We start from the raw sequence: 19,300 nt of genomic DNA, 5'->3' as shown, positions 1-19,300 counted from the left end.
GTGTCCCATGCTCTCAATAGATTCTGTCTGCAAATGAACCAAACCGCATTTACAGTCTTTTGTAAAAGTAGCTAAAAACATCAGTAGGCCATCAGCAGTCTCCCTGTCATTCTCATTCTCACTGTATTTGTTGCTTAGTGGGGGGCAGACAGGAGAAAATGAGGCAGCAGGAATGTGAAGCATGCGCACACATTCAGTGACTTCAGGCTGATCTGCTGTCTTTTGTCTGCCTCTGTCTCAGTTTGCCTTTACATGCCAGCAGAGAAATGGCCACCCATCACTGGCAGTGGGGAAGCTGTCCCCTGTGGCTTCTACAGACACAAACATTTCAGGGACCCCTGTGAAACGCACAACCCTGCCCCCTCCAGGGTTCTTCCTAGCCCCCTCCCCTAGCCCCCTCCCCTGTGCTCAAGACCACATTTGTCACTCTCTCTGTACTAAATACCAAAATTTCTCATTGGCTGTAAAGTCTGCGCTAAAGCACAGGAGTACACAGATGCACCCCCCAGAGTGACACGTGCCCTTTCAAACAGCTCCAGGCAGTGATCTCTCTTATACAGTTGGAAGGGAAAAGTGGGGTTTGGAAGAAAAGAGATGGAACTATCGGCACTGTATAGATAGACAGAACCATTAGCGCTGTGAGATTCCGGTGCTATTTTCATTTAACTGTGACAGACAGCAAAAGGAGAGGGACCCCACAATAACCTCAAAGAAAAGACGGGCGCCCTGGCTCACATTCTTGCTGTTTTGCCCTGAAAGCATTCATTGTAAAATGAAAGGGGCAATCAACCAATCCCACAGAGGACTATTAGGCCCAAAACAGCTTGCTCAGTCTTGTGAGGGCTGCCAGTTTTTTCAATACCACATTCATCCTCTACACATTTCTCAGAAAATCAATTAATTGCACCGCAAATTAAACACTATGCTATCAAACTATGCAACCACGTTGAGGTTTCCTATTATTAGCGGTTTCTTGAGACTCAGGAGTTCATTCTACATTAACCCTCTTGCTCCGTGTTAATCCCTCCTTATCTTGACTTTCAAAGATAGTATTTCTTTCCTCACATGGAGAGAGTAAGGCTGGATAGCACCTCATGCAAAAAATGAAACGTAAATAAAGAAAGAAAAAGTAACCTGTTCCTCCAACACAGAGTGATATTGGCACTTTTAATGTGTGTGACACTCTGAGGTAAATCCCACCTGCTTGCTGATACTCCTGAGTATGTTCGCTGAGAGAGAAAACCAGGACAGGAAGTGGATCCTTCAGAATGACTCACACTTCCTGTTGCTGGCCCCCACTTTAAAGCCACTGATAGCACGTAGCAGAGGGAGAAGCTGTGCTGCTGACCAATTCACAAGGGAAGAAGCCCTCCCAAATCAACTGTATTCAATTACTGTGACTCTAATGTAAGTGAGCTGGCCCACAACTCTCCCATGTGCCAGCTACATGCATAACACAGCTTTTCCCAGGGCCACAGAGATCAGGGATACTTAGCCTTGGATAAAATTTTGGCCATAGTCACAGTAAACCCACTTATAGTAGTCCTCTGCGCTGTAATGTGATTTCAGGGAGTGTCCAACGGTTACCCCACACAGTGTTAGCGTGGCTCTGTAATTCAGCTGTGACAGACAGATCAAAGGTGAAGAGCCCCTCCTCCATCTCTTTACAGTAGTCAGCCTGTTTTGTCTCTCTTCTGCTGTTGCTTGTCCATGCATGTAAATGTCTGGCGCTGTGTTTTACTTCAAAAATCCACTTCTGGTCAGGCCTCTCTTAAATGTAGCGCATGAGACACCAAACTATGTGTGTGTGCTGTTTTTCACAGTTCTTTTTATAAAGGTTCACCCTTTAAATTTTAATCCTTTGTTTTCTGTAAATGAATGATGAACCTGCAAACTCAGCCTTGCATGACTCACAGTATGATCTTTGTCAGAGGACTGTGGTTAATGGATGGAAACTTGTTCATGCGAATGGTTGTACTGAATGAAGCATTGCCCTTTGTGTTTCAATTAGATCTGGAAGATTAATTCAAAACAGTGTGCCAGTTTATCTCTTTGGTATTTTGAGTATTCGTTCTCAGAAAGAGGGCACATGGTACTGATTCGTCTTGGATGAGAGTTTTGTAAAGCACTGTGCCACTGGTTTAGGTGAAGCTGCGACTGATCCTAACACATGGGGGCCAGATGGGCAGGGGGGTCAGAGTGACTCCAAACACTCTCAGCCATGTGTGAACTGGCCAGATCCTTCTGCCCATGACTGTCCCATTTGTTTTAATGCTTCCTCAAATGTGTTTGTTTATGTGTGTGTGTGTGTGTGTGTGTTTGGAGAGAGCAGCTGGGCTTACTGGAGATTTTCTCTAAATAACAGACTTCCAGTTGAGTCTTTCATCTAATTAGTATTTCCTTCACTGAGCTTCCCAGGTCCAATCACTCTTCCCTTACAGTATAAACTGGCCGTGGTTGGGGGTGTAGAAGGAGAGGCGGAGACCAAGCTCAGATGGGGTTAAAGGGGGGTGGAGACAGGCTCCATTTCAGTAGGGGGCAGTTCTGAAAATCCAGGCTTCATCTACATGATGTAAGATCCCAGTTATGTTACAGATGCTGATGAAACTTTCCTTTCTGTTACATGTTAGAGAGTTCTGGAAAAATCTGTTGTATCTGTTATAAGAAGCAGATCTGATTTTTAATTCTTATGTGTCAGCAGATTCATGATTTTTCATACACAGGTAGACTTTAGCTAGCCATATATATTAAAGGTGCAGTTTTTTCAAAACCTGTTAAAATCAAGGCAATTCTTCCCAAGACCAGTGAGCATTTTATAAACCATTTAATGTAGAAGAAAGGGTAATTATGAACAAATTACAATGTAGAATGATTCATAAGAGTGCAGAACTCTCTCGCCTTCAAAAATCAATTACTGAAAATATTATTATGCTGGCCAGGTAATGAAAATTTGCTCTCACAACTTACAGAGCAAGCTGAAAATATTACAAGACTAACTTGTAATTCATTCAGTTATTTTCAACCCAGGTCTGTTCACTGATTACTGAACAGGCAGGCTATCCTTAAGTTTAGAATGGGATTCATACAGATAGCTTTTGTTCCAAAATGACATTTGATAATTTTTAATTAATTGATGATAACATTTTTGCTATCTTGCAGTGTATAACACTCACTTTTCATCATCTGGCTCTCAAGTCTTTTAGAAACTCTCAAACGTGTTCGGTACTTATTTTAAACTTTTGCAATCTGGGGCAGAGTAATGGCTGATTACAGCACAATGCTGCCTCAATAGATTTTGGGAACACTAATCTCTCTGTGTGGGATTGAGTGTTCTCCATCCATGGCTGCTCTGGGGTCAGTAGATATCCTCGGTTGCTATGCTTGCCCACGCTGATGACGTGGCCCTGACAAAATTACATAGACTCCCACATGAATAGTATTTTGCTATAGTAGGCCTACACCGTGGATATAATAGGAACCCTTTCCCCCCGAATGGCGCAGTGTTTTTTTTTTTTTGTATAGTTCAGATACTTTAATTTAGGGTTGCCTCGAGCCCTGTGCATTTTAATTGAGGTCAGCTCCACAAATTTAGCGTACGGATTTGCATTTTCGATAAGCTCTCTTTGACAGCTGGTGAGTCCCTATTAAGTCTCTTTTTAATTTTTCTCTTTAGGTCCCCCCTGATTTGTGCCGGTTATAACTTCAACACATGAGCCCTAAGAGGTACCAGCCGTTACCACACTTACAAATAGGCCTGCGGTGAGCTGCGGCGGTGCATATTCAGAATAGGAAGATGAAATCAATGCATTAAAGTCATAGTTACAATTATAAAATTAGAATTTGAATCACCGATAATTTCATCCAATTCAACGGTTTACTTTTTACATTACCTTAAACTAATCAGACAAAGCATGCTAATAATTCCAACAGATGCCTTGGAAATCACATTTCTATCCCTCTCAGCGACATTACGCTCGAGAAAACCGTCCCGTTACACATCACTCATTCATCATTCAGCGCCACCTGCCGTTGATACAGTAAACAGAAGCTGACATCGTGGCGCTTTCACGGTTTACGTTACATTAAGAACGAAACATTAGATAATCATTTCTTCTACATGCGAAAATGAATTCAGGTAGAAATAAACCTCAACTGAGCCGTGGTAAAAATACTCATAAACATGTAGTGTATATATTACCACTCATTAAGCACAAATATTTACCGATATTTAGTCACTGTAACGTATTGCGTTCAGCCGACTACTTAACCAAGGACAATACGGATGTGTGGAATGTCTGTGGGAATGTTAGTTTTTCACTGTTCCAGGAACAGTGGGAAAATGGTATTTTAAAAAAAACTGCGAATCATAGGCTAATTTACCGCAATTATGAAAATGGCAAAAAAAAATGATAGGCATAAAACAATGGTATATTAAGTAAACAAATAAACTGGTAGAGCCTGAATAGCATTGAAATGAATATCTCACAGCTCAGATGAGAACCCAGGGTTGAAAGTTCTGTGATTAAACTTGATGATGGTCACTTGTTCTACGGTCTCCTCTGTCATCGATTGACGATGTGGTGTGAAAACTTGTAGCCTGCTAAGAAGAGACGCATCTTTCAGCATCGACAGAACTGGTTACAACGGACACATATCACTTTGACTGTGTTAGACTTGGACAAAACACCGCTTCGGGTGTTCAGTCCTCGTCAAAACCTGGGACAGAATCCAACGCGAGGGTTTATTTAGCCTGAAGACTTGTTGGAGCTTTAAAATCCTGATAGCCTTAGGCAATTTGTGAGCTGCGTGACTGAAACGCGGTTTATTCTCGTGTTAATCATGGTTGTAATATGCCGTGAGTTTTTCTTTAAGTTCGTTAAGTGTTTTAACACAATGGCTGATTTCAACTCTGCAGCACCACGGTCATCTCCATGCCCACGAATCTGCGATAAAACCTGATGTAGCCTACTTTTTATGGCCGCAGAAAAACAAGTGTTCCACATTTTAAATGGTTTCTGTGGTAGCTTTATCTTTGTAATTGCGTTTGTTTGATGTCCCGCATATATTCTTGCTTGAACAGTTTTAGACATTTTTGACATGGCGACCGGTTAGCGAACTTTACGGAACTTTACTTTACTTGCTCATATAGGCTACACGCAAGTCCGAATACGTGGGCATTGTAAATTAAATGCATTGAATTTGACAAGCCTCGGAGGATGTCTTTGTAAGCCCCTGACATAGGTCGCTTTGTCGGACACAATGCTGTCAGATTATTAACGAAAAATAAACGCGTTTATAATAAAATAAAAATATTTATTGATGTCATCTGCAACAAAGATTCATGGCAGCAAGATACCCTACACTGAAAACATAATGATTTCTCATCTGTTGATTTGTCCTTGGCTGTAGATTTACTATCAGATGTTTCGATCTGTTCTTTTCGTTTGTCTTCATGTAAATCGGCCACCCAAGGAAGATAATATTGTCGAAGATGATTGGTTGATGGAATTGCTTATTCAAAAATGCGCGCTTTTTTAAGGGGAATATTTCAAATGTCAAATCATGATGGCACCCAGCCTGTACTCAGGGCTGCCCTTCCCCCTGCATTCGATGACCGATGATTCCCCTCGGCCGCGCCAATCTCATACTTTTGTGTGTTTTGTGATTTTAAATGCTGGTCTGTTGTGATTTGTTTATAAATTGCAAGATGTGCAAACTTAATTAAATCCGTCTATTTGCAGAGTACATAACAGATATTGCTGTACTCTGTCGCTCAAAGATATGATCTTTGTAGCTGGACGTTCTTGGTGTTCTTTCCGTGACTCCCTTCCTTTCTTCCTCCTGTCCAGCCAAATCTTAGTTTTTAAGCACATCACAATTAACCACTAATTGTATAATTAGCCAGGTGACTGTGCCGATTGTTGAAACGGTAATTAGCATAAAGTGTATACAGCGACACCAAGAGGACAAAGATTGAAATACAGGTTCTCGCCTGACCTGTAAAATTGTGGGCTCTATAGTTATGACATTTCCCACATTTCCCATTTCTCATTTCCATTTAAACAGCTGAATATTTACAGAAACAAAACCAGTTCAGCCAATCATCCAAATTAATCTGATTACGTTTCAAAGTTTAGCTAGCAAAACATGTTAATGACTGCTTAAAAACCCAACTCTTCTGTATGTTTAATTGGAATACATTTTCAAATTAACCGTTCCATCCTTGCAGCCAGCGCTAAATTATACATTTTCCATACATCACCACGAGGTGGTGCACAAGGCAAAGAATTGTTGACTGTGTTGCGAAGCATTTCTAACAACTCATGACCCCACATATTAAACTGATTTTATGTATTTTCAGCCCCTGTAATTTCGTCAGTTCCCAACAGTGCATTATAACTCAAAATGAATAATGATCAGACAACGAAAGCGATAACGACAGAGAAAGGAATTGTTCAAATTACACACACACAACGCATAAACTGACACGAAACGGAAGTTATGTCACACACTTTGACTGGCTGCGGGATAACATCCTCAGTATTTCTGGTGTCACTACTCTGTCATCCGGAGTGGATTCCAGTTTGCTCGATAACACGTACAAGCTGTTAGCGATTCACCGCATTATGTAACAGTGTGTCCCAGTATAACCACCTACACCTCCGCAGTCTGTCGGCTCACACGCGCCTCCGTTGCCCACCCCGCTGTTTGACATTTTTGAGGGGGAAGTTCAGAATTAAACCAGCTGGAACCGCTGACTAATTCCTGCCTAGGGAGAACAGGGGGTCCAGTCTCCCCCCTCGGACTTAAATGTCAGAGAGGAAGTAGCCCGTGCAAGCAGTTTTTCCCCCTCCATAATTAGGAGCGAAATGTAGCGGCGTTTGAAATGCAGATGAGTCCATACTAATGCATGATTTCACGCGATTATTCATTTCAATTATTCATTCATTTTCACGTCTGGCTGTTACTGTTTGTTCCTCGCTTCATTAGACAGTACACAGGATAAACATGCTGTACCAAATTAGCCCCCACACCCCTACCCGTGTCCTAAAACGATGCCCAGACTCATTGGTGAGAATACATTAATATCCGGACTGCCAGACAAGATCATAGCATTATCTTATCTTATTGAAGCACCGTATTTGATTTAAGCTTCATCCGCACTCAATGTGGGCCATTGTCAAAATGTTTGCCTAAAAATAGCAATTTCTACAGCTATATATATTCTTTCATTTTCATTGCCATTGCATGGCACAATAAAGTCGATGTGCAAGCCTTCATTGTCAGCCTATTGTTGCAGCGGAACCGATTGGGTGTTTTTAAAGTACGGTGCGCCTATATTGAATTTTACGCTTCCGTTCTCACCAAATGGCGAAAGGTGAGAGAGCTTTGTTGCTAACTGCCCATTACCTACTACCAGAAGAAAACACCTTTTCGGTTCAACAAGGAGACTGGCAAAATATTACGTCAGCCCCTCATTACACACTGACGGCTTCTGTAGCCTACTACGAACGCCGTCTGACAAAGCATATGGAGCCACCAAATTATTCTGCTTTGACCACTCCTGAGCTACTAACAAATGTAAGATGTCCCCGCGATCCTGGAATGCTAGGCCAAACGTGAAGGTACAGCCTTGTCACCGAGGGCATCTGAGGGCAAGTGAAAGTTCATTTTGCGGATTGGGATACCGTCGATACGTGACTAAGCGCCATTTCGGCGGGGAGTGCTTAGCGCAAGTGTGAAAAATGGCAGCATTAGTATATTTAGCTATTTAGGTAGATTAATGAGAATCCGAAGACCATTGGCCACATGTATCAACGGTGCGTACGCACTGAAATCGTGCTAAGCACTTTTCTACACATAAAACGGTACTTATGAAAAGATACTTACCGGGAAAACATGCGTACCTCTGCGCATGGTCTCGAGATAGCGCACGCATAAAATTTGTAATTTGCAGATTGGCGACACCAAGAGGAACTAACGGTGATGCAAGTAAACGGAACTTGTGTCAATCATTGATGACTGTTATCGCACCAGGATGAAGTGACTGAGGGGGCATTTAAAATGGTGAGGGGGCAAATCTTATTATATAGTAAAACAGTAGGTTATCATCCTGCTGTGGCTATTTCTGCATTTTTTTTTCATCCTGTGGGTGGCAATATATTGGCGTTATGACAGTTCCCTACCTTACCTTTTCCATCTGTTTGTGCTTCATTGTCATAATATGAAATAGGAATATTTGGGGCAGATTGCCAGGTCACCACCTAAAATTGGTCTGGTGGAAGGTTTTATGAAGTTCATTGATTTAACCATGCATTAGCCTCTGAAAGGCTAAACAACAACAACAACAACACATAAGCACTGTTTCAAAATCAAATAATACATTCATTTCACAGCCGTGGTGAAGCCAGTATTAAACCCGAGTATCGTCGCACAATTTAGGGAATCGGAGCACTCGGAACGTAGATCTACAAGACGCACAATAATAGAATTTATGAACGATTCTAACCACTGAAGTGATGATGCTAAAATCAACAGAATAATAACCAACAGCGTCAGGTTCATTAAGTGTAAAAAAGATTGTTTTGTCTTTCTGCTCATACCATGCAGCTCTCTCGCACTCGCTCTCCCTCTCTGTCGTTGATAGAAACTTCACTTCCCTGCATGTCGTTTCCAACGAGTATTCCAACGTTTCCAATGTTTTTGTTGTTTTTGCCATTTTTCATACATAAAACTTAAACTAGGGGGCAGAAAATACAACTGAGGCAGCAAAGCCCCCTCTTGCCCCCTCGTGACGCCAGGTTGCGGACACTGGTCCTGTGTGCGCTTATTCGTTTTTTGGCCTCTCCGACCACTTCTTCTTCACCTCCTCCACTGTACGCACCTCTGGTGAAACTGCATTCATAGCAGTCACCACTTTGAGCCACTCCACATTTTTCCGTCGATTTTAAATGCCGCTAGTCTGGCCTCCAAAAAGGACATTTTTTCTCCTCTCCACCTCATCAACTATCACCTCGATCTCCGTGTCCGAATAATTTCTTTTCTTACGTCCTGCCATTGATCCTCAATCTCTGCATTTCACTCAGATTTACCTGGGATCTTTATATGCTAATTCGACTAATTAAAGGCGTGTCTCGGTCCATATAAGAACAATTGTGGGAGTGGACGTTAAACGCGTTCATGTGCACATAATCTCACGATGATTTGATTTACGATCAGATTTATGAAGACAATTAGGCGTACGTGGTGTTTGATAACTCTGACGAAAAACCTCCGTACACAAATCGTGGGATTCTGCGTACGCATGTTCCTACGGCAAGTTGTACACAAAGGTTGATACAATGGCCCCATGTAGGGGGAGGCAATGTTCACTCCTTTTCACTGGGCGCGTTTATTTTGAAACGTTCAAGAGGCACAAGGTATTTCTCTATTTGCAGTAGTTAAATTATGTTACCATGGTAATTTACCATTGCTCAGGCGTGCAGGCAGTTGTCAGAGCAACTGTTTGGTCTGGCTAATGATATTCGCTATTGATGGAATAATAAAGATCTTATAATTTGTACGTTTCCGGGTACCAACCTTGATTTTGAACCACACTGCAACAATAACTCAGAATAAATTCAAGACCGTCTCTTTCAGATAATTGTGTCCCTTTGTCAATTCCCAATAGTAACACAAAGTCAGGGTACAATAGTTTTCAATGCTGCAATGAGCTACATCATTACATAAGCTTAAATAAACTTTGTAATTGAACTAGTCGATTACACTGGGTTACACTGGTACAGAGGTTCTGTGAATTTGGGTAAAAGTCTTTGGAATAACTGTCCTAGATAAGACGAGTCCTGACAGTAAACCAGATCTAACTCACAGTTTGTGTTGAATTGGCCGATGAGATCAGCGAGTCACAGTCCAGTTAATGCAAAGAGTCACCCCGGACGTAAATATTTACCAGAGTCTTGTTCATGGTTACGTATAAATCTTTCACATTCTTCACACTTTTCTGTTTTTTTTTTTTTTTTTGCTGGTGTATGTCAAGACAGGAAAATAATTACGGCAGTCACTGGGTCAGAGTCAAGCGCTCTAACCACTAATCAACACAACGTCTCGTCTGCTACTCGGAAGCACAAAGCATTGCCCACCTCTTTATACAATTGCGTGTACAAAATATGACCAGTCTCATGTTACATTGTTCTTTGTGTATTATTCATGGAACCCAGATATTTGCTGCCTACCCATTGGCTCGGCCTGTGTACAAGACGGTCGCTGCCAGGGTCTGTTACGGTGACCTACCATCATTGGATGTGACTTTGCAAAACCAAAAAAAGTGAGCATGATTTATTAAAGAGAGACTGGCTTTTCTAAAAATAGGCACCGTTTAATGGTTCTTGATCTCAGTAGTATGCACAATACAAAGAACAATCGGCCATCACGAGCATACCGTGAGCCGGCCGTGCAGGTGCGGCTTACTGTAGCCTACATTTCCACGGTTGTCGCGGTGAGTTGCACGGCTGGAGGAATCATTTTTATTCAGTTTGCTGAGCAAATGCCAATATCTGGAGCACACTGGAAGGCATGTTACGATTCACAGTCCATTTACGTGTTCTGTAGTCTTGTTTACTGCCTTTTCCACAAGCAAACCAATGATATGGTAGGTCGCAGTATATTAAATGGGCTACTGAGGTATCTTTACGCTCCAGCATTACACAGTGTGTGATCGCATTTCTCCAGTTTCTGACTTTGAATAGGTTTTTACAGATATCTCACACCAGACATTCATCGGTATAGGCAATGTTTGCATCTTACAGATGAAATCAACGAGACACTGTCATGCGAAAGGAAACATTTATTTCACACACAGTGTCAATCAAGAGGGAGTTTCAGAATCTTAGCTACTAATCTGAACGCTGTATCAAACCTGAGCGTGTGTGTGATCAGTGTAATCTGTGATATTGCCTGCTACCGAGCGCCCAATGCTGAGATGAGCGCATGTTTACGCAGATTTGAGGAGACATGCTCTGTTCTCTGCTCTGTATGCCACCCAAGGGCGTAGTTTTGGTAGGGACACAACAACCGAGGGGACATTGGAACTATGTAATATAACTTCACTCCAAAGATAATGCGAACGAGTTCGCTCAGATATTGGTAGGGACATGTCCCTACCGTCCATATGCAAAATTACGCCCTTGATGCCACCTTATGCAAATCATGGGCATGGAACATGAGCTATGATAGATTTGCATTATATTTGTACTCTAAAAATTTTCCTGAGCAAAATATCAGAAATGAATACAGCACCAAAGACAGTACCTTGTTATGCAAGAGCTAGACTCAGCAGTAACGGCATCATAATCACAATCATAAAGATAGGACAGACTGCCACACTTGTGAGCGGCGCAGTAGTTAATAGCCAGATTACCTAGTTTTACATAACCTACAGTTTCTACTTTGCTAAACAGTCTTAGAATTGAATTACACAATTAATGGTTTCAACATGGAATCTGCAATACAAAATACATTGGATATGTGGAGAATTAAAAACGAATACTTTGGATATCTAGATATCTAGATATCAGGTAGGCCTATCATTTGATATTAATTTTAAAGAAACTCTTAAGATTACTCTTAAGCTTTACTTTTTTAATTTAAATGAGGCAAGTTGCAGTGTGGAACTGAGCTTGAAATCAGGGCGTTCCAATTTCAGACCTGCGCTTGCATTGCCCCTGTAAATCTCCTGCTGTGAGAATGAATATGCGAAATAAGATGTGTTGCTCGCGCGGTATAAGGGCGTCGACCACACGAATAAACGGGGATGTTTCCGTGATTCCTCTTCCAATGAAAATATTGCCACTTATTTTCAAATGTTGTCTGATTTTGCAAATGGAAAAATGATCCACGTTAGCGTCTCGCTTGGTTGAATGGGGAAGAATATGAAATGCTAAATGCTGTGCATCGCTTTTGTAGCCTTAGATTTTAACGTTAAAATGCATTCAACGGGGTCTGTACTGAAACGCGCATGGCCGCCCTCGGAAAATCTCTGCTCAGGCCGCTTGCTATCGGTTTAATTATCTCTCAATATGTAGTTGCCGTGAGTTTGACATTCGTGCTGCGATTGATTTTGCCACAGTAAATGCACAAGCCAACAATCGTAGTGTTAAAAGCCGTTGTTTTGTTATTACTTTTAATAACTTCCCGTGGTCGCTCTGATTATTGTTTAAAATATCGATCAGTGTCACATTATAAATTGACCGAGCACGCCCCAGTTCCACATATACAGAGAATTATGGATGGGCATTAATTGTACAGTCGGCCCTGTCACATGCCTCGTGTTGGCCGTTCGAGACTGCATTTTGCTTTAAATACCCCGTGCAATAAGAGGGCAGGCAATAGCGCTCAAAGCACCGCCCACACTGTCTACTCTTACGGATTACTCGCGGTGCCTGTCACAGTGCACGCTATAACCTCTGGGAAGGTACAGCCCTCGGATGATGTGCCCCAAACACAAAGAGAGGTGAGCTAAGAGGCGCCACTTCGGATACAAATATTCAAGTACCTTAAAATATACTCTTTTAAAGAGTGGACTCATGTCATGCTTTGAACAGCGCGATTGAATCTGCCCTTTTCTTTTGTCCTCGTTATTATTTGGCTAGCTACAGCAGGAGCCATCCACCTCAGTTGCTACTTTTGACAGAGCAGTTCTGTGCTGACGCGTGTGAACGCAGTATCAACGATCGGACGAGCTTTCGCCTGCTTCTGTCTCTGGAGGCGAAGAACTGAAAGAATCGCCGAGGGTGAGTGTTTAATCGGTGCCGGTCAGAGGGTCAACTTTACAAGATCAAAGTCTTGATGAATTTGTGCTGTCACTCGGTTAACAGCGACGTTGTCTCTCCAGCGCTTTTGGTCGTAGCGGTATGTTTTATAGTCAAAAAACACTTTGATGAGTTGTGTGCGACCTTCATTTGTGATGGCGAATACACCACGCTGCTACCTACACTTCAAAGCAGGTATTCGCCCGGCTGCTGAATTTATTTATATAAAGGATGGATCCACAATTAACGTGAATGAATCGATATTATTGAATTGCGTGGTTGAATGTTTATCGATGTGTCGGTGATATGCCCGTTAGTCGCCCCAACCTCGCCCCATTAATAACAACGAGGTTATATGCGAGAATACGCTGATTGCACAGTAGGCTAGGTAATTACCGCACTTGAAGTTCCACGTTTTGTAGCATTATCCAGGAATTAGTTGGGTGTTACCGCTGTTACGGTCAAATAACGATGCCCTCGTCAAGCATTGTTACCGTATCGATCAGCCGGATGCTGAAGTGGGAACCGGGATACTTTGTGAAAAAGGGGACCATGGTATCAAACGGCAGGCTATGGATATTCTCCACAGGGAAACAAAACGGAAGTTTTTTTTGAAAAATTATTTTAAAAATATTAAGAATAGTTACATAAAATTCAATTTAAAGCCATATATAGTGTACTTCAGTATAGAACACCTAAGGTCTAAGGTCTTTGGAGACCACAATGTACACAAGATTTAGTTTCTTTTATTTATTGAAATAAAGACATTCTTTTAGCCACCTTTGTGCCTGGTGCTGCCACAGGACTTAGAGTGTGATGAGTGTGTCAAAACAGAACTGTGTGATCGTTTCTCTGAGATTCAGCACAGCCACGCCCACCCGTTGGAGAGGGTCCATTTGTCTTTGTTCGGTGTGAGATTTGGAGGGGCAGGGGTGTGCAGTCAGTGGAGGCATTGGAGCCGTCGGTATGCGCACCCAATCACACTCCTTCAAGTGTGCACTTCACACTCCACCTTCACTGTCTGTGGACCCAGCCCTACAGCCTTCCACAGGCGCTGCGTATGCAAAAGCACCATTTTCCACAGACACACTTCCATTGTGTTGAAACGATAAAACGAAAAAACGACCTGAATCATGGCTGTCATGCACTTCACATACGGTTCCTCAAAGCATGCAGGACTGTCTAGAGCCCTTCACCTGAACCCAGGCTGAGCCGGCTGAGAAGTGTCTTCTACAAAAATAAATCTATGGGATATCTGAGGTTGGATAATGGCCACCCCTTAAGTAAGTAAAAGCAACTTGAGTACTGCAGCTGTCTGTAATTATGTTGTATATTACATTTATTGATTTTTTAAATTCATTGGTTAGTGGCTGCATTTATCCAGTCAGATGTAAACAGCACATTATCCAATTATAGGGCTGAATAGTGGCTTAAACAGGTAAGGTCCTGACACAGAGAAGCCCCAGCACCTGACACAGGGAGAGTGCCAGAACCTGAAACCTTCTGCTAGAGCTAGGATCAACCTGCTGAAGCTCTGTAATATGTTTACAGTGCAGTCTCTCTCTCTCTCTCTCTCTCTCACTCACTCACTCACACACACACACACACACACACACATGCACGTGTGACCCAGTGAGTCACTGAGCATGCCTCCAACCTGACTCTGCAGAAACCCACAGTTTCAGGTGTTGAAATCACCATACAACAAACAGGTGCATCAAAACAGGGCCCACTTTCAGCTGACGAAGAGACCTACCTCTCAGGATTTGGGCGTGATCCCACAAGGGGGAGGGTCCCTCCCGTGTGTTGGGTATGTCTGCATTTGTAGCGGCAAAACCCTCTTTTCTTGGGACAACTCTAAAGAGCTTCCACACAGGACACTGCAGCTGTCATGCTAAATCAAATCTAGCCAGTATCCTCTGAATGACAATGCATTCGGCATGCGTATCGCAGTAGGTTGCAGGCCGTGGGTCCTCTGTCAGTGCTGTGAGGACAGTGCTCTGGAGAGCCTTGCAGAATTTGTCTATTTGTACAGTTAATAACATTCCTCCTGGTTAGGCTCTCTGTGTACTTTAGTCAGGACTGTTATGCTGCTGTTAGGATTCATAATTGGGCCCAGGGTTTGCTAAACGATTGCTTCTGTGTGCTTCTGCTGTGGTGCAGCTTGTTGGCTGGACGCTCAGTTACTGTGGCTGGCATTTTCTTGTCTATTGTTGTTCCTGCTGTCCTTGTGATGTGTGTTTAATGCATCCTGCACTGACAGCTTGGTAAGTCCCTCCAGAAGAGCTTCTGGAGGAGTAAATAATAATAATAATAATAATATGACTGGGCTTTACTGTTTGTGCAGGAGAAACGCCCAGCCTCATTTCTGGTCTTTCACAACTGCTTTTAAAGGCTTTAACTGTTAAAGGACATTACCACTACCTCCTGTCAAACATGCTGAAGTTTAGCAAGAGTATGGCTTTGGGGGAAAAAAGAGCACCAGTCAAGCTGTGTATGCACGTACCTATAATAAGAGCCATCACTATGGCAACTGCGTGCATCCCTTAATTTAGCCACTTTGGTGTAAAGGGGCATTATCTTAATTAGCATGTGTGAGTGGGAGACGGCGATGAGCCGCCTGTTATTACTGTCAGTCACACGGGAGTGAAGCCCCCTGCTGTCATGGAAGAGGACACGCCTCCTTTCACCCACCATGCAGCCAATAGCGGAGTTACAGTGACCCTCAAGCCCAGCCCTGTTTGTTGATTGCTGTGAGACAAACAGCACAAAGGGTGAACTGGCCCAGTGCCGAAGGGTAACTGTGTACCACTCTCAGCTGGAAGACTGGAGCCATGCTACAGCACACAGGAAGTGGAGCCCTGGAAGACTGGAGCCATGCTGCAGCACACAGGAAGTGGAGCCCTGGAAGACTGGAGCCATGCTGCAGCACACAGGAAGTGGAGCCCTGGAAGACTGGAGCCATGCTGCAGCACACAGGAAGTAAAGCCCCTGCTTCACCCTGTCATGAAAACACTGTATTCATTCTTTCCCAAGTGAGCAGAGAGGATTTGCTGTTCGTGGCAGGTCTGTCTGTCAGACGTTATCGTATTTCATTTTGTTGCAGTATTGTCCCATAAGGTTTGAATCCCTCAGCTGCAAGTGGTCACATTTGGAGGCGTGTCTAAATGAATGATTGTGCAAAGCTGTCCCTTCCATTGGACAGGATGAAAGTCATGAGAGCATTACTCTGCCCTGATCCAAACCCTCCTGCCCTCACCCCGTTCTGTCCTGGCTGTCATAGACGCGTTTCTCAGCTGTTTCCTCTCCCGCCTACAGTATCAGCTCCTGTCATTAGAGGCCTACCCAGAAACCAAGCCTGAGGGGCTGTCACCTGAAATGGGGAGTCACTCAGCGGAGAATGGGGGCATGATGTGGCACGGTGGAGGGGTGGGCTGTGAAGTAGCTTTGAAGCAGCAGACTGCTGGGCGGGGGGTTCGGGGGCGACGCGGCAGACGGACCTGCCACGACAACACTCCTCTGTCTCTTGTGCACCTCCCCCACAGAGAGATAACGAACCAAGTCTCCAGAGCCACTCGTTAGAAAAGCAGAAACGCGCTCAGACTGTGTTGAAAGGACAAACCTGGGGGGTCCAGGCTGTCAGGGGAAGGTCAGAGAAACAGAAGGGAGCTGGGAGGCAGCCGAACTCAGAGGAGCCAACCTCAGAGCCAGTACCTAATGCCAGGTGACCTTATGGAGAGCCTTTCAGATTGGCACATGTCTGTACAACTTCCAGTATGGCCGCATTGTTCAGAATAGCAAATATTCTGTCATTGATTTTGCATGATGTATTAGTCGGTTCCTTTGAGAGTATAAGTGCTTTATGGAATATGATAGTGGAAGTTGTAGAATGTATGGAATCCGTGATTAAATATCAGAATGTTAATGACTAATTTAGTATACCGTCTGTTCTGCCACGTCTAGAGCAGATCAGTGTAGCAACAATATTATTGGTTCTTAACACTTACCTGAATTCATAATTAAATATTAAGTTGTAAGTCTTCTATTGCTTATACAGCATTTTTTTCAATTTATTCAATTATCGATTGATTTTTTTCAGTTATCAATTAATGATGGCATAATATGTATAGATAGATAGACATATAAAAACACACCTGCTGCTCAGTAAAATGTATTGGAGTTGAGGTTCAGGCTGAAGGTGGCCTGTGATGACATGACAGGGAGAGCCAGATGGGTGAGGAATGGATATGTAGATTGTGGAAATGGTGAAATGCTGATAATGTCATGGGCCATTTGGCCTGTGATCCATAATGCTATAATCCATCCTCTGCTCCTTCAGGTGTGTGTGGGGGGGGGGGGGGGGGGGCATGAAGGCACAGGGAATAGACTCATTCAAAGGATCTGTTATTACCAGCATGTATATTATTATCTATGAATTTGCTTATCTGCCTTTGTCCTGGGAGTTTGGATTTTGTATATTATTCTGTAATAATGTATTATTACAGAGCCTGATATTTACTGATGCAATTTAGCCAGTTCCTCATTAGGGATTTGAACTTTTTCACTTAATAATGATGCTGCCTACCACATCAGAGCTAAGAGGAGAACCTATATACACTTATGAACATTTAGAAATGCAAGCACATGCACACACACGCGCACACACACACACACACACACACACACACACACACACACACACACACATGCACACATGTACATGCATGCATACACTCTCATTTCTCACAGTGGTCTAGTCCAATCCTGGCTGTAATTCTGAACTTTGACAGCAGATCTCTTGGAGCTTTGTGTCTTCCGATAGCATCTGCCAGAGACAGTGGGAAGAACAGGAAGTCTCAGGTGAAGCCAGACGCCTTTGTCACCCTGGCCAGATGGCTCACACCTGCGCTCAGTGAGCCTGCGATGAAGCCAGGTGACAGGTGACTCCAAAGGGCCTGGTGAATCCTGAAGTGCCAGACTCTTACTCAACTAACAAAATGTTAGAGTGGTGCCAGATGAGACTGCCTGTGAGGGCTCATTTCAAACGGCCATGTTTCCATGAGGAAGACTTCCTTCCAAGCCACACAGCTGTACCTGCAACTGCAGCGGCTACCTGTGGAAGACACGGCAGGCTGAACACCGGGGCTACCTGAGGAAGATGAGCAAGGCTGAACACAGGGGCTACCTGGAGAAGATGTGACAGGCTGACCACAGGGGTTAACTGCGGAAGTCGTGGCAGGCAGATCACAGGGGATAGCTGCGGGAGACGTGGCAGGCAGGAGGCAGCGAGCATGTGGTCAGAGGACAGACTGTTAATAAGCTGCCTGATGGGATGTCGGAATCGCTCCAGTACCTTCCCCCAGGAGACACTGTGTCTTCAGCTGGCAATGTCTCACTAGTGACTCCAACTCCTGAAGCCCCTGCAGATATGACACTCTCACTGAGGCAAACTAATACTCTATTCTCATTTTTAACTAGGATTTTGACAAAGAAACAGCAAAGGCCCAGCCATTCGGCGCCTCTCAGTTTCACATAAGCTTTGGGGTAATGGAGCTGTGTCTAGCTGTGCATGCTAAACACGGTGTAAATGATAATCTGTGCTGTCTTTAAAGGTCACTGGGTGCTAAGCTTGTTTGTTTCTACCCAGAGTCACGTCTTAAGGAAGCAAAACCATTTTGCTGCGTGTGCTGGGACTGTCTGAACAGTTTGTCCTGGCTCCGCGCGAGCTTCTTTGTTAAAGGTGTCAGATTTAGAATGTGTTGCACTCCTGAGTAAGAGTAAGTTTGTATGCAGGTGACCTGACTGCCATGTTTGACCTCTGCTGCCCCCGCTGTCCTGCCAGTGAACAGCAAGCCGGCCTGCTTTAATGATCTCTCCACTATGAGCCAGCTTCAACACAGGATCCTCTGCCGTCATTTCATTTGCTTTAGTTGGCCTTTGTCACCGGGCTTCTTAAATAACAGAGTGAGGACGGGATGATCTTTCCTCCGAGCGCAGGGTGTCTGTCGCCTGAGAGTGGAGCATGCTGGGAAAAAGAGACACCCCTCAGTGCTCGTTAGGACTTCCTGAAGGGGCGACCTGTGGAGGCAGGCCATTCCGATTTCTTTTCTTTTTTGGTTAACTTAATTGTGAGCCCAGGGGAAGGCAGGGCACAGAAGTTGTCTGAGGAAACTGTTACGGCGAGGCAATGAGGTAGTGTTGATCTGGGAAGCGACAGCTGTAATTACTGTTTATTCTGGCTGCTGTCAGTGAAATTCTGTAGGATGCTAAAGATGAGTTAGTGGCTGAGTGTAGAGAGGTTAGGGAACACACTCCTGAATTGCTTTCAGGTGCTTTGTGTGTATATTAAATCTAATGAAAACCCAGGCACTGTGACGTTGTACATGGTTTCACAGACTCCTATCCCAGGTGAGGGAACTGCTGCTGTACACTAGAGTGAATTACTTGAAGTGCCTCTGTAAGCATATCCAGCAGTAGAAGTGTAGAACACACAC

General features: G+C 43.7%; 1 protein-coding gene across 3 annotated transcripts in view; it reads left to right on the top strand.

Annotated features, from left to right (window-relative positions):
• Positions 1 to 12,408: 12,408 nt before the first annotated feature.
• gdpd5b (glycerophosphodiester phosphodiesterase domain containing 5b) overlaps positions 12,409 to 19,300 on the top strand; it is a 54,764-nt gene continuing 47,872 nt past the window's right edge. For 2 of the 3 annotated variants that reach the window (XM_036536342.1, XM_036536345.1), the window contains exons 1-2: positions 12,409 to 12,508; positions 12,648 to 12,788. The gene's annotated coding sequence lies outside the window, so the exon portion shown is untranslated. The remainder of the gene's footprint in view (positions 12,509 to 12,647; positions 12,789 to 19,300) is intronic. The other variant, XM_036536343.1, reaches the window with a different exon arrangement.

This window comes from Megalops cyprinoides, chromosome 9 (genome assembly GCF_013368585.1).
Source record: "Megalops cyprinoides isolate fMegCyp1 chromosome 9, fMegCyp1.pri, whole genome shotgun sequence".
NCBI lineage: Eukaryota > Metazoa > Chordata > Actinopteri > Elopiformes > Megalopidae > Megalops > Megalops cyprinoides.
This window is presented reverse-complemented; position numbering and strand designations above follow the sequence as displayed.